This window comes from Dermacentor albipictus, chromosome 1 (genome assembly GCF_038994185.2).
Source record: "Dermacentor albipictus isolate Rhodes 1998 colony chromosome 1, USDA_Dalb.pri_finalv2, whole genome shotgun sequence".
Classification (NCBI taxonomy): Eukaryota; Metazoa; Arthropoda; class Arachnida; order Ixodida; family Ixodidae; genus Dermacentor; species Dermacentor albipictus.
In genome coordinates, this window is record NC_091821.1 from 458,469,272 (window position 1) to 458,483,614 (window position 14,343).

Genomic DNA, 14,343 nt, shown 5'->3' on the forward strand with positions numbered 1-14,343 from the left:
TCTCTTGGTTTCCCGCCCATATGGGTGCGGACGTTCATCAGAACATACCTAACCTCAACGAGCTTGCCCATGACCGTGCGCGAGATCTAACACGCCGCGGCGGCATGGAGGCCTTATGGGGACAGGATGAAATCCAGCAGAACGATCCGCTCCTTACTTTTCACGAGATAACATCTCACTATCGGCTTAGCAGAAGGGCCTATCATCTTCCTCACCCGAAGTTGGACAGGTCTCAGACAGTTTTACTTAGAATGCTCCAGACGGGCTCATTCCCTTCGCTGGGCTTTCTCAGCCGTATCTACAGAGACGTCGATTCAAGCTGTCCGGACTGCAATGAGATCTATTGTTCCTTAGCGCACATGCTCTGGCAATGCCCCGCGTTACCTAACGGCCCTCTCTCCAGCGAAGCCGACTGGGAAGAAGCACTCCGGAGCCTATCGCTCCAGACACAACTAGAGGCAATCCAGAGGGCCCGAGAAAGGGCGGAACATCACGGCGTTCCTGCCCCGACTTGGACGCGGCCAGCGGCTTCCGCGGGTCCCCGATAGGGGCCTCCGCTGAAGCTCCTCAGGATCAAATAAAGTTCGTTGTCTGTCTGTCTGTCTGGTTCGAGACTTGAACTCGGTACTACCGCTTTCACGCGGCAGCTGCTCTACCATCTGAGCTAACCAGGCGGCTAGCAGATGGCAGGGCGAAGTCGAATTTGTCGGGCAAGGCTTTCACGTAATAGTTCTGCGGAAATCCGCAAGGTAGAGAGAAGTAACTAATAAAGGGAAAATCAGACATCCACCCGTCCGTCTGACTTGCACCTGACTAGCACGAAGGCGTCTGTATCGTCCTTACTCTTTGTTCACAACATTTCGCATTGTTATTAGCACAAACATAAAGATGTTTGAAACCAATGTCGCTGTTGTATTTGGTACATACAGCTTTGTTTGTGAGAAACATTCAAAACATACATATGTCAAAACATACATATGTCGAAACATACATATTTGTTTTGACAGCCTTACATATAAGGCTAGCAGTACATATTAAATAAAATGCCGAACTCTACATCGAAGCCATCACAGTCTTCAGTTACTCAAAACTGACATTTGGAAACCGCGAAACAGAAGTTTGGTATCGTTAATGACCTTAGATTGACTTCCTAGACATACTGATGTAGTGGATAAAAGGGCGCCAGATATACATCAACATAGTCTGTGGGAGGAAAGCTGGCAATTTTACTTGTGACAGATACGTCAACCACCCTACTTAACTTGAAGGCATGTTGGCATTTCTCCCTGCTTTTTCTTCCTTCCTTCCTTCCTTCCTTCCTTCCTTCCTTCCTTCCTTCCTTCCTTCCTTCCTTCCTTCCTTCCTTCTCTCTTCCTCATTAGGTGTATGCACCTGTTGCAGAAAAGGACAATCATCACAAAGAGTACTTGGTGACCTTTTTATTTCAAGTATGAAATTCGCAAAAGTATTATTTGCAAGCTTTATTACACATATGTACTGTAATATGTTGCATACAAACAAGCTTATACTTGTGTCGCATGGTCCTCGTTAAAAAAAAACTATTTCTTTCCCAGAGGTCACCAATACAGGCTATTTTACGAAGCGTCTATGCTTCTTTTTATTAGAATACTCGGCTATAGGCTATGATTTCCTCAATAAAATAACAAACGCAATAAACCTATTGTGTTACCTTTTAAAGCCTATATATACGCTCTAACTACCACCTCTGACACTAGTTTCCTGAAACAGTCTCGGATCAACATGAGTTTTCTTGTTCTTGCTTGTTCGTTTGGGCTTGCTGCTGGCAGCTTTGATTACGCTGGTAGGCCCACTCTGGATGATTTACAGCAGGTAAGACATAGCATCTCTGTATAATGCTTCCTGCTTACAAAGAGACATCTTTGTTGTTGAAAATTCTCAGCAGCAGTACTAGAAATAGTGTATGTGCTGCCTGCTCAACACCCAGAAAAGTTCAGGTATAAAAAATGTTTACTACAGGTGCTGAATTATATGCCTTGTTTTATTTTTCTAGAACGAATTAATAAAAAATTCAAGGGGGACACCTTACACTAGTGAGACGCACGGCATATTAGTCGCAGTCGTCTCGAGGTACACAGATTGCTTTTTTAATAGCGATTAGTTAGTTAATCATCTATATAAGTACTAAAATTTTATCTGTTCTTTCTAGGTTATAAGTCGCATTTCAGAAGTTGTAGAAGCATACATAATGAAGTTTCTTGCATATCAATAAATTAACGGGAGTCTCTTTTCGCGATCCTGGAAGAAAGCTTGCGAAAAATGAAAAAGAAAAAGAAGACTTCGCTTTGCGCTTGAGCGTCGGGACTGAAGCGCTCTTAATAGTGTATCTAAAGAACGAAGCCCACATGTTCCTGGAAATCCGACGAGTGTATTTGTATTGATGTTCAATGCCAGCCTATCATATATCAGTTAGAACCGTGGCCGATTTGAACCTACGCAATATATGTGCGATGTTATGCTGGAACAGAAGGCTAATCGCTTCCTTCATTTCAAGCAATTAAAAATCACACGGTCATTCACGAAATATCTGATGTCTGTGCAACTATGCATCTATGTCTCCAACCGTTTTCTTGCCAACTTTACTCACTGGAAAATCTACCGCCTTATAGGTAGATCACCCGACTGTTAAGGCGGGGCAGTCGGGTTCGAAAGCAACCATCTGACGAATTCGGGCCACTGGGTATGTGCCGTGATCAATGAACCTCTTTGACGCCAACGTTAACTGCTGCGAAAGCCGCAACGGAACTTTTCTATGCAACCTTATGTTGCAAAATGCCAAGGATTTCTTTTTTCGCGTTCGCCTGCACAATTTCTTCAGAACTAACCCACGAAAATTTGGGTCTTGTTTTTTACCTCCCGATGCTTCATCCATTTCTTTCAGAATAGATAATGACGTCACCAACGACCCGGCGGTGATATCCGATGCATTCAACAAGTATTTCCAATCCGTGTTTGTTTCCGATAACAACTTTATCCCGACACTTACCAATATAGTTTCTTCTGAAGCAATCAGTGACGTTGAGATAAACTGCGAAGGCATCCTGAACCTTATATTAAACCTGGATGTCAAGAAATGCACCGGTCCGTACGGGATACACAACGCGTTCCTTGTTCGTTATTCGTTGTGGTCATCAAAATATCTGTCAGTCATAGTCAGAAAGTCCTTATCATCCTCCTCTGTAACTTCTTCAGGGAAGTTAGCCAAAGTGCTCCCTCTTTATAAATCTGGAGATAAGCAGTGTTTGTCGAACTACAGACCAATTTCACTGACGTCACAGTCATGCAAAATGTTGGAACACATCATTCATAAGCACATCACGCTCTTTCTGGAATCAAATAATTTACTGTCTAACATGCAACATCGGTTTAGGCGCGGTTTTAGCACGTTAACGCAGCTAGTTGAGTTCACGCATGACATTTCATTTAACCTTGACGTACGCAACCAGGTTGATGCCATTTTTATAGATTTCTCGAAGGCATTTGACACCGTTTTACATTCTAAACGTATTGCTAAACTTATTGCTGTACTGAATAATCCTCATTTGGTTAAGTGGATTATAACTTTCTCTCATTTCGCTCCCAGTTCGTCTCTCACAGTTCGACTGACTCCGCTACTGTTGATGTGACATCAGGTGTGCCCCAAGGCTCCGTCCTTGGGCCGCTTCTTTTTTTATTATAGATAAACGATTTGACACTTCACTGCTCTTCTAACATCCGTCTCTATGCTGATGACTGCATTCTATATGAAGTGATTAAATCCTCTAATGATCATTATCGCCTTCAAGAGTCATTTTCTAGGTTTTCCGGTTGGTGTAACACTTGGCAAATGAACATTAATTTCAGTAAAAACGATCTGATGTCTTTCTCTAACACATCTTCCCCCTCCTTTTTCAGTTACTCGTCCAATGGCCGTACAGTTGATAAGGTTTCTGAGTATAAGTATCTTGGTGTCATTTTTACGCATAACATGTCATGGTCCAAACACATTGACTACATATGCAGTAAAGCACTAAAAAAATTAGGTTACTTGAGGCGAACGCTAACCCGATCACCTAAAGACACGAGGTTACTAATGTATAAATCTATAATCCGCCCTGTTCTTGATTATGCATCTGTAGTTTGGAGCCCGCATAAGCAGCTAGAGATTATTGAGCTAGAGGCTATACAGAAAAAAGCTGTGCGATTTATATGCCATCGGTACGATCGCGATTTTTCGCCCTCTTCAACACTTTCTTCCTTGAACCTAAACACGCTTTCTTCTCGTCGCCGTGTCGAATCATTAAATTCTTGCATTCCATTGTGAATTCTTTAGTTAGACTCTCAAATGATAATTACATTCACTTTGCGCCGGGATCATCAACGAGAAGACATCATGACCTAAACTTAATACCCTACTACGCACGTACTAACATATTCAAATTCAGCTTTTTTCCCCGCTCAATCGAAGACTGGAATTGATTACCTGGGTCCATTCGCTCATGCTCATCCGAAATTTTTTCAACCGCCTTTCCAGATGCATAATCATGGGTATGGGCATAATCAGGCATGGCTATGCCTGGCAGAATTTTATAACTTCTTGTGTATTCTTTCATCAGTGCTCTTTTATAAAAGTGTTCACTTGTGTTTACCGTTGTATTCTCCAATACATTTTCTGTACATTTTCTTAACCCACTCCTGCTATAGCGCTAATTGCTCTGCAGTATGTATAAATAAATAAATAAATAAATAAATAAATAAATAAATAAATAAAGTAGCACCATGCTGCTGCACGTTGGTGCAGAAAAGACGTCATGGCCTGCTTCCGCTGACTTCACCTGGTACCATTGCTATCGTCATCATTTGTTTTCCACTTCACGTACACGTCACCTGTACTTATGCCCATACTGGCCACCACATAGAAGCTTTGCTTAAATCGTGAAGAAATACGGTTTGATGCTTGCAGACAACAAGCTAAAGAGAGAAAGTCATGAAAACGCAAATATGGAAGCGCAGGAAAAATATGGTTGTGAATTTTTAACATTGGGCTGCAAACAGCTTTATACAAAATTTCACTGCTTTGGCGAGACCGCCATCGTGGAAGGCACACTTACTGCGCTAGTACTTTTATTCGGTACGCGGTCACTTCGACAGGGAGATTTGGCCGTTCCACCCGGGAGGCGTGGGCGGGGCTAGTGCTCCGGCACACTGTGGAACCACCGTAATGGACTGTACGATGACTGATGTGGAGTTGAGCGGAATTTATCAGCGGGATTCACTTTTGCGATCAACAATATTTGGGGTGGGCCCCTGTCGTTATTACCCAAATGTTCCTTTCTAATGTACGCCTAACTTGGCACAGCAAGAAGTTTACCCAGAATAGCTTACTTTTTTTTCTGGAGGATTTTGTTTCTTGCAGATAGTGTTTAAATGACGAAGATCGTGTACTTTCTTTCTTTTCAGTTTTACAAACCGGAAAAAGAGATTTTCGTCCTGCAAAGATCCTTCTCTTTCGATCAGCACAAGGGAGAAACAAAGTGCATCTATAATGAACAAATATCCCTGGTAGGAAATACTCTCACTGTTAAAGAAGCATACTCCCGCGACCTGACAGTGTAAGTGACCAATGTATCATCATGTGGTACTTGTTTCGTGGAGCCAACTTAGCTTACATGGAGGCGAAACTGTCGTCTTCACGTACTCCTGCCGCCTTCGTTACTCCGTGCTATCAAAGAGGGGACGCCATAGACGCTTTACAAATAGAAGATAACGACATTTTGTTACCGCATTGCTCATTTATTTGTTTATTTATTTCTTTATTAAAAAGCTTTCAGGGCCCGAAGGCACTACAGAAAAGGGGGGGGGGAATGGCAAGGCGTGCAAAAAGAAAGTTACAATGCGTCTTGTAAAGCGATCTTGAACTTGTGGTCATCAGTTATGCTGGCGATTGTGGAGGGAAGGTGATTCCACACGACACTTGTTCTTGGAACAAAAAAATCATTACAAAATTTTGTGTGACAAGAAGGCAGACCCACCTTGAAGCGATGATCGGTCCTTCTCGATATATATTGAGGTGGAGGAAAGAGAACATCCTTCACCTCGTTGTTATATGCATTTATGAAAAACATTAGGGCGAGAGGAATTTCGACGCAACGAAAGGTCAGGCAAATTTAAGGTTTTCATCATAGATGTGCCACAAACGACGTGAATAATTCGATAAGATGAAACGTGCTCTGCAGGGCTTCAAGAGTTTGAGTGAGTGTAGTCTGAGTAGGATGTCATACGGCGCATGCGTACTCTAATTTAGAACGTACCAAAGTTTTGTAAAGTGTTAACTTCAGGGACAATGGGGCCTATAAACAGTTTCGCCGCAGATAACCAAGCATGCAATTGGCGAAGTTAGTCACACATCCGACATGCATATTCCACTAAAGATTAGAAGAAATGTGAACACCAAGGTATTTATAGCTTTCAACAGATGGTAATGTAATATTATTGAGGCAGTAAGTACGCGGATAATGATTAGTGCTGTGGCGAGAAACATGCATACTTTTACATTTAGTTGTATTAAGTGTCATGAGCCATTGACTGCAACATTCAAATACACTCGCTAGATCACGTTGTAGGTTTAGATAATCGGCATGGTTAGTAACTTCCTGCTAAACCACGCAGTAACTGCAAACAGTCGGACAGTTGAGGAAGAAAGGCTAGTAGGAAGATCATTTATATAAATCAAGAAGAGCAGAGGGCCCAAAATGGACCCTTGCGGGACACCAGATGCTACGGTAAAATTCGGTGAAGAGACGTCGTTAGCCGTCACATACTGACTATGGTCAGAGAGAAATTCCTTAATTCATGCAAGTACATTGGGGTCTATGTTAAGTTGATTAAGCTTGAAGATAAGTAGATCGTGTGAGACGGAGTCAAATGCTTTAGCAAAATCTATATGTATGCAATCAGTATCCAAGTCGTGATCCGCGTTAACAAACAAGTCGATAGTAAAACATAGCAATTGCGTTTCGCACGAAACTGCTTTATGGAATCCATGCTGATAAATGCTGAAGAAGGAATTGGACTCAAGGAATTCAATGAGGCGCGAGTATATTATATACTCTAAGATTTTTACTGGAATGGATGTTAATCATATAGGGCGGTAATTATTGGCGGAATATATATCGCCAGATTTATGCACAGGGACCACCTTCCCTATCGTCCAATCAGAGGACAGTGTAGACATATGTATTGGCTGTAGACAAAGCTTTGACAATATTAGTGAAGAATAAACTAGTGTACACTTCAGTATTTTTGATGAGATACAAACTGCACCGGCCGATTAAGACACATTTAAGTTGACAATCATCATTTCGACACCATCTGCATCAATAGTGATACAACACATTAATAAGAAGTTGGTTTTTTGGAAATACTGTGGGGGTGCTCCTATGCAAATGAGTAACAAACACATTTTTCAGAACATTGCAGCATTCGCTTTTAACTACTTGAACATTAGATTGGAATAATTGAATAAGTGCCCTTTTAGTAGCGTTAATAATGCTCCGAAATTTACGGCGATTGGAACAAAGTACCACAGGAATAGTTTATCAAAGAATTCCTTCTTGGCTTTTGAAAACGCAGTATAGAATTCTGTGTTAAATGTCTGATAGCAAGACCAGTGGTCTATTCTGGCTATGAATTTTGCGCGTCGAACTATCCGCTTCTTTTTGTTGCGCATGCACTTTACCGTGTTATTAAACCTTGGAGAGCGAGTGGTTGATCAAACTGTGGTTTCAGGTTCAAACGATCAATAAGAAGCAATAGTTTGCTTTTATAAAGCAACCAGTTGTCCTCAACCGATGGCTTCTCAAAACCGGTGAAAAACCGATAAGCATAATACCTGAAATTCCCTATTCATTCCAGTAACGTATGCTTTACCGTAGCCTTGGATGACCTTAGTTTTTTTTCTTGTTGGAAACCTTTGCCCATAGAGTGAAGTGAATGGTAGAGTAAACGCTAATTCCCGGTAAATTAGTTAAGCAGGAAGCTAGGTCTGGTGTAGTGTCAGTATTAAGTCTAGAATGTTAGCGGAAGTGGGAGTTATGCGAGTCGGAAGGTGAATGAGCTAAGTTAAGTTGAAGTGCTGACAAAAAGAAAGGAATTGTTTGCTTTCAGCTGACTTGTGTTTTAAGTAAACAGAGTCTCGTTCCCACCTGATATCAGGAAAATTGAGGTCGCCACGTAGAAGAGGGGCAATTTTGGGTGTTTGACGAACAGCTGACTGACAACATCGTGCAGTTCATTACAGAAGGACAACGGTGCAGTTTGTGGCCGTTAACAGACACAAAAAATGATTAAGCAAGAATCAGTTAGCACGCGCACACACTGAAGCTCAAGCGAGGATACAACTGGAATTACATGAGAAGCAAGATTATCCGCAACCGCCAGCAGAACGCCACCACCGGACCGCTAATGACGGTCACATCGGTAAAATTTGTAGCACTTTTGGCGATCCGAAATTTCCTTCATTTTTAACTTTTGTAGAAACCCAAGTCTCTGTCAGACCAACAATATTGCTGCAGGAAGAAAGCAGGCCCATGACTTTAAAATAATGGATATTTACAACTGATGTATATGGCGTTCAGGAAACTGCCAGACCTCGTCTTCCTCTAGTCCAAATCAGTTATTTCCTTTCCTTCACCGTCACATCACCCTCCCGGCGGGACAGCTCCGTCCCGGGTCAAGTTATAGAGCCTCAGTTAATGGGGGAACATCGGGATTGAGCCTGGCGACGTGACCAACATCGCCGGTAACGTTGGCAGGCACTGAACGCTGACTGACTGGCGCAATCTCGTATGTCACGTCGGACAGTTGGCGTAAGATCTGGTACGGACCAGAATAACGGCAAAAGCAGTTTTCCGAGAAACTAAGAGGACGTGAAGTCGTCCAGAGAAGGACAAGGGAACCGGTGAAAAATTGTGGTCTTGGTGCCGAAGGTCGTAGCGTCGCTTTTGAGACGCTTGCGAGACTGTGAGGCGATGTCAGGCGACGTCTCGCGCCTGGGCGGCTAAGTCAATAGCATCGCGAGCGGAACTAGCGCTTGGTGATTGAAGGTGGCAACGTGTCAAACGGCAAGGTGGGGTTGCGGCCATAGAAAAGGTAAAATTGTGAGAATCCGGCCGTGTCGTGACGGGACGAGTTGTATGCGAAAGGGATGTATGGTAAAGCGGCGTCCCTGTCGCGGTGATGGTCGGAAACGTACATGGCCAGCATTTCAGTTAGTGTGCGGTTGAGTCGCTCGGAGAGGCGGTTTGTTTGAGCGTGGTACGCGGTAGCAATCTGGCGTTCTGTAGAACAGGAGCGGAGCTGATCATCGACGACCTTCGATAGAAAGTAGCGGCCGCGATCTATCAGCAACTGGCGAGGGGAGCTGTGGCGCTGGATGGCGTCGCATAGTAAGAAGTCGGCGACATCTGTAGCACAGCTGGTTTGCAGCGCTCGTGCGATGGCATATCTCGTATATCTCGTGGCATAATCTGTTGCCACAGCAATCCATTTGTTTCCTTTGATGGAAATTGGAAAGGGGCTAAGCAGGTCGAGGCCCACACGGAAGAACGGCTGCGTAAGGATATCAGTTAGCTGAAGCAAACCAGCGGGAGGCATAGCAGGCGTCTTCGGGAGCTGACACAGGTTGCAAGAAGACATAACGGCGCACAAAGCGATAAATGTCGGGCCTGAAGAAGCGGCACCGCAGGCGGTCGTAAGTGCGAGTGATGCCCAGATGTCCAGCAGTAGCAGCGTCGTGAAGTTGCTGGAGCACGGCGAGTCGAAGGTGCTTGGGAACGACTAGGAAGAGCTCCGGGCCGTCAGGACGAACGTAACGACGGTATAAAGTTCCATCGCGCAAGGTGAACATTCGTAGGGACGGGTCATTGGGCGAGGAGCTTAGGCGTTCCTGAAATGTTGGAAGAACAGGATTTTCGCGCTGCTCGTCTCCAATATGGAGGAAGCCGCAGAGGGATACAACACTGATATACGAGTCTGCAGGCATCGGTATCGTCCGGTTGATCCACGGGATTTCGGGACAGACAGTCAGCGTCTTTATGCAGGCGCCCTGAGTTAAACATAATAGAAAATGTATATTTTTGTAGACGCAATGCCCAACGTGCAAGTCAACCAGTTGGGTCCTTCAAAGAAAGGAGCCATCAGAGGGCATAATGATCGGTTACGACGCAGAAGCTCCGACCGAAAAGGTACTGTCGAAATTTCGCGAGCGCCCATACGAGCTCGAGACATTTTCTCACAGTAATGGAGTAATTTCTCTCGGGTGTGGAAAAAAGGCAGCTAGCGTAAGCGATGACACGGTTTTGGCCCTGTTGACGGTGAGCGAGTACAGCGCCGATGCCATGACCAAACGCGTCAGTTCGTACTTCAGTGGGCGCAGAAGGGTCAAAGTGTGACAAAATCGGGCAAGTTGTAAGTCGTTCAATCAGAATAGAGAAGGCTTTCTCGTGCAGTGGTGCCCAAGAGAAAGAGACGTCTTTCTTAAGAAGGTCAGCGAGAAGGTGAACGATGTCGGCAAAAGTTTTCACAAATCGCCGGAAATAAGAGCATAAGCCCAGAGAACTACGGACATCGTTCGCTGAACAAGGGACAGGAAAATTGCGCACGGCGTGAAATTTCTGTGGCTCAGGTTGGATTCCGGCAGCGTTTATGACATGGCCAAGCATGTTAATTTCACGGCGACTGAAATAGCACTTGGAGGAGTTTAGCTGAAGGCCAGCCCTGCGAAACACGGAGAGTATGGTTGTGAGGCGCCGCAGGTGGCTCTCAAAGTTCGGCGAAAACACAATCACACCGTCGAGGTAGCAGAGGCATGTAGACCACTTCAAGCCGCGCAATAGAAAGTCCGTCATACGCTCGAATGTAGCTGGCGCATTGCATAATCCAAAGGGCATGAGTTTTAATTGGTACAGACCGTCCGGTTTGACGAAGGTGGTTTTCTAGCTGTCGATCTCATCGACGCTAATCAGCCAATAGCCGGAGCGGAGGTCAGTTGATGAAAAGTATTGGGATTCGTGAAGGCAGTCAAGAGCATCATCATGCGAGGCAGGGGATAAACATCCTTCTTTGTTATCCTGTTGAGATGACGGTAGTCGACGCAGAAGCGCCACGAGTTGTTTTTTTTTTTACTAAGTCAACCGGTGATGCCCACGGGTTACTGGAAGGCTCAATGATGTCCTTGTCCATCATCCTGTGAGCCTCTCTCCGTGTATGATGGTGCTTTCTGTTGCGGAGACGCGATATGACCACCTATATATGGGGCTAAAGTCACCGGTGTTGATGCGATGCGTGACAACAGATGTCTGGCCAAGTGGACGGTCGTCCAAATCAAAGATGTCCTGAAAGGATGACAGGAGGTGGTGACGAAGAGCTGTTGTTTGCTCGGAAAGAAGGTCAGGGGCAATCATCTTAGAAACATCGTCTGCAGGCGTAGAGTACGAAGGAGTGGTTGACAAAGGTCCGTTGGTACTGAGGAAGGATTCAGAGGTCAAAGAAAAAATCTCAAATTCTTCCAGAGGAGTAATATGCGCTACAGCGATAACGTGTGGCAGCTCATGTGACAAAAATCCAAAACTGAGGGTGGGCACGCGAGCGCAATTTTCGCGGATCCGGATTAAGGTGCTGGGTAGGGCAATATTGCGCGATAAAATCACGTCGGCAAGCGGCGACACGACGTACTCGCCATCAGGTACGGGAGGACAGGACGTCAGGAGGGCATTTGTAGCCGCCTGTAGAGACAGCCTTGCGAACTCAGCAGAACATAAGCGGTATGAATCACAAGTAGCTGCGTTGGCAGGAAGCGGCAGATCCAACACCGGCGGAGCAGTCAATTTGGGCAGAGTACTGCGATAGGAAGTACAACACCTGTAAAACACCTGCAGAGCAGTAAATTTGGGCATAGTATTGCGATAGAAGGGCGAGGCCGAGAATTAGGTCGTCCGCACAGTTCAAGGACGATAAATAGAACAACGGTATAACGACACCCAATGGTCACACGTGCTGTGCACATTCCAATGACAAGTGAAGTACTCCCATCGGCGACTCGCACAGTACAACGTACGGCGGGTGTCAGAACCTTTTTGAGCCTTCGGCGGAGAGCAGCGCTCATAATTGAAAGCTGTGCTCCTGTATCAACAAGAGATATAACAGGAACGCCCTAAACTTCAATGCCCAGTAGGTTTTCGCATGTAGGCAGGGTCAACAGAGGATTTGTGGGCCGGGTCGGAGTTGCAGCTTCCCCTCCGGGAGCTGCACCGCTTAGTTTCCCGAAGCGAAGCGACCGGTTGCAGAAGGGGACGAAGAGCAGTGATCGAGAGACGAACGGGACCTAGGACCTTGCGGAGACGGGCGCGGCTGGATGTTGGTGGAGCACTATCGGCGTTGATGTTCCTAGTAGGCGTATAGGGCGAGAGAGTACGATTGTCTGGTACTTGGCGGTAGTAACTCGGAGACGACCGCCGATGAGGCGATGACCAGTGGTTGCGGCAATGACGGGCGATGTGTCTAATACCGGAACGAATAAAACAGATGGGTTTACCATCCGCTGTGCGCCAATCAGCTGGGTTGCGACGGAGTGGCGGAAAGCTTTCCGTCTGGGAGCGAGCGGCTGGAGAGATCTGGTAGGTATTTGTATGGCGGACCGAGCAGAGAGATGGAATGCCCAAACTTGCAATTTCCTCCCGAACGACCGCTTGTATAAGGGAGATAGCGGGAACGCTGTTCCGACAGTCGGAACGAACTGGAGCCGGAGCCATAGCCTCAAGCTCACGGTGAACGATGCGCGTGATATCTTCCGGTCCTGTGGGCTGAACAAACCGCAGCGGTCCTTCGCAAGAAGGTGTCGCGGCGGTATTGGGCAATCTGTCGAAAGTTTGAGTGACGTGGCGGCCCCTTGCTTGTGCGAAGCGCCGGCAGTCCTTTATAATTGCCTCCACAGTGGCAGAATCCTTACACATCAGGAGATTGAACGCATCATCTGCAATACCTTTCAGTATGTGACAAATCTTGTCTGCCTCGGTCATGTTATCAGCCTTGCGACAGAGCGCGAGCACATCCTGTATGTACACGACATAGCATTCTGTGGGTGTCTGAGCGCGGCACGCAAGTTCTTTTTTTTGCTGCCAGCTGACTACCGACAGGTCTGCCAAACAGGTCTCGAATTTTTTTCGTTGCAGACATCCCTGCTCGTCAGGTCATGTGTGTCTTCATGTGTGTCGTACCATTGCTTAGCAGTTCCTCTCAGATAAAATATCACGTTTGCTAGCAAGATTATTGTATCCCACCTGTTGTTGTGGCACACTCGTTTGTATACCGTAAGCCAGTCCTCGACGTCGGCGTTGTCTGTGCCACAAAATGTCCCAGGGTCCCGCTGATGAGTGAGGATGGCCGTTGGCACGGGCGGCTGAGGCGTTGCCACTTGTGTCGGTTGATGTGCCATTGCGGCACCTTCCACCAAAATGTTGCAGGAAGAAAGCAGGCCCACGGGTGTAAAATAATGAATATTTACAACTGGCATATATGTCGTTCAGGCAACTGCCAGACCTCGTCTTCCTCTAGTTCAAATCAACTTCTTCCTTCCCTTCACCGTAACAATATCAGCAGAGCAGGAAGCAATAGCAGTAGACAATTCCACGCGTTTATTCAGAAAACTCCGTAAATTGAAAATCAAGATAGAGGCGTCCTTTGCGCACGATCTGCGCGGGCATAGCTATGATGCACTGGAAGTGCCAGCACGTGCAGTTAAAGTGCGCATGCTATCATGCACATCTACTGATCGTGCTGAAGCAATTTCGTGTACGCTGTCACTGAGCAGTAAACGTACGTTTTCTTATTTATGATCAGTTAATTCATGCGAAGAGAGTACGGCTTCCCGGGTACTTGTGCAATTTCTGTTAATTTCCTCCTTGAGTTTCGGGTAGCTCTGCAATTCGCTAGCTGATACACCAGTCCACTTGAGCTTACATTTCTGCGTCCAGACTACATCCCTGACTTTAGACACGGGAAATTGATGATAATTGGTCGAGTTTTTTTGTTGGTGTAGTATGATAACATGTGCGCTCGAGACTTTTCTGAGTCGGAAATTTGTATTTTAAGGTGACGAGGGAAAACGTCTTGAACAAGGCCTTCTGACTAAGCCCATGTGTCAGTTGGGCAGTCGGGTAGTCATGTGTATAAGAACGAGCGTTGAATGTCCCGCATGATATTCTACAAGGCTCAAGGCAAAAGCGCCACTACTTCGCCTTCTCGTGAGAGGTCGGGAGCTCGGTTCGA

At 45.7% G+C, this 14,343-nt stretch overlaps 1 long non-coding RNA gene across 1 annotated transcript in view; it reads left to right on the forward strand.

Annotated features, from left to right (window-relative positions):
• The first annotated feature begins 1,742 nt into the window (after positions 1 to 1,742).
• The window catches only part of LOC135902857 (uncharacterized), a 49,423-nt gene continuing 36,822 nt past the window's right edge, over positions 1,743 to 14,343 (forward strand). Inside the window, exons 1-2 of the long non-coding RNA XR_010564630.1 lie at positions 1,743 to 1,851; positions 5,479 to 5,630. This is a non-coding gene — a long non-coding RNA (uncharacterized lncRNA). The remainder of the gene's footprint in view (positions 1,852 to 5,478; positions 5,631 to 14,343) is intronic.